Raw genomic sequence first — 2,500 nt, forward strand, 5'->3', positions numbered from 1 at the left:
TGAAATTTTTGACTGAATGTTTGCTGATATATGTGAACATGTTGTAGGAACATGAATATAAATGAAAATAGCTGATAGACCAATGATTCAATTTTACACTTGGAAAATAAAAAAGAGAGTGAAATAGAAAGAGGGAGAGAAAGCCTTTCAGTACAGAACATCCCGTGATGAAAACAATAGCATGGCCAATATTTGAAACAGATATACGCTTCTCTCTAGGCTTTGTCGAAGGTTAAAAACACACAATCAAATTGCTGCAACTCTGTTTCAGGACATATTGACAAAGCGAAATCTCTTGGGAAAAAATTGTACGTTAGAGCTTGTACATGTATTTGTTGACCTTGCCCTGGCAGAGATTGCAACACACCTGCTCTCTCTCACTCCGTTTGGTTATTTGTTTTCCCCATTTTATTCTCTCTCTCTCTCTCTTTCTCTCCCTCTCCCTCATTCTCCCTCTCCCCTTCCCCTCCCTCTCCCTCTCCCTCCCTCTCCCCCACCCTCGCTCTCCCTCTCCCTCTCCCCCTCCTTCCCTCTCCCTCTCCCCTTCCCCTCCCTCTCCCTCTCCCCCTCCCTCCCCTCCCTCTCCCCCTCCTTCTCCTTCTCCCTCTCCCCCTCCCTTCCCCTCCCTCTCCTTTTCTCTCTAACGTTCACTTTCACTTTCTTATTTCTAGATATTTTAGCCATCAGGAGAACCAGTCGGGAAAAGCGATCTTCATTCTCAAGAGTACGAAAGTAGAATACGTTTTAGATAATTAAAATTTTTTGTAGATTACCATTGAGGGCTGTGAGCTGGGGGTTAGAAAAGTTAATCACACAGTTTTCGCTCCCCCAGATAAAATATGAAGTAGCCAATTATGCTGGTGAACATGATATTGGTTGAAAATAGTAAGCTATAAATTCACTTCCCCAATTAAGAATCGGGTTGACAATTATAATCAAATTCTAAGAGATAAACAACAACATCACAAGGAGGAAACACAAATTCCATACATCAACGAGCCTCAAAAATTAACTAAACTAGCAATAACAATATGTAAATTCAGTAGAGTTTCTGAGCCAGCACACTACCCTGCTAACATCACCCTCTGCCCTGCCGAGTTATTGCCTGTGCCAGATTTCTCCCTTGCATCCAGCCCCTGTGTTTTGTACCTTGTGCTTCATTTTATCAAATATATCGCATGGAAATTTATCAAACAAGGGAAGGAAATGTTCCATGGTACTCTACTTTACTATTTTATGATACATGTTGTACCTGTGTATTTTGTTACATTTATTGTTTATTTTCTTGTAGTTAGCTGTTATGAGTATTATTATTAATTTTGATATCATTCTCCATAGTTAGAATAATGATATCGTTACTATAATAATAACTGAGTATATGATGATGATGATGATGATAATAATAATAATAATAATAATAACAATACTAATACTAATACTAATACTAATAATAATAATAATGATAATAATAATGATAATAATAATAATAATAATAATAATAATAATAATTATTATTATTATTGTTGTTGTTGTTGTTGTTGTTGCTGCTATTAAAATTATTAAAATTATTAAAATGCTTAATATTATGATGATAATAATAATAATGATAATAATAATAACAATAATAATAATAATAATAATAATAATAATAATAATAATAATAACAATAATAATAATAATAATAATGATAATAACAATAATAATAATAATTATTATTATTATAATAATGATAATTATTATTATTATAATTATTATTATCATCATTAATAATAATAATAATAATAATAATGATAATAATAATAATAATAATTATCATTATTATTACTATTATTATTTTTTTTTTATAATAATAATAATAATAATAATAATAATAATTATTATTATTATTATTATCATTATCAATACTACTGTTATTATTACTATTGTTATAATAATAATAATAATAATTATTATTATTATTATTATTGTTATTACTACTATTATCATTACCATTATAAACATTATTATTATTATTATTATTATTATTATTATTATTATTATCATTATTATTATGATCATGATTTTATTGTTTTTGTTGTTGTTTTGAATCATCATTATTATTATCAGTATTATTGTTATTACTGTTACTGTTGTTATTGTTATTATCAATATTACAGTCATCATATTGTAATATAATGTTATAGTTATTACATATTTTTTTTTATTTTTTTATTTTTATTATTATTACTATTGTTATTATCATTATTAATATTATCATTATTATTATTACTTATTGTCAATGCTATCTATTGTTATTTTTATTATCATTGTCATTATTATGATTACTACTACCACTAATAATGTTATTGTTATTATTATTATTATCAATATTATTATTACTGATACTATCATTTTTTCCCTTATCGCCATCACTATCCTCATCATTATAATCATAATCTTCTTTACCATTATTTTTGTTTTTTACTATCTTATCTTTATCATAATTTTTATCAGCAATACT

This window comes from Penaeus monodon, chromosome 17 (genome assembly GCF_015228065.2).
Source record: "Penaeus monodon isolate SGIC_2016 chromosome 17, NSTDA_Pmon_1, whole genome shotgun sequence".
Lineage (NCBI taxonomy): Eukaryota > Metazoa > Arthropoda > Malacostraca > Decapoda > Penaeidae > Penaeus > Penaeus monodon.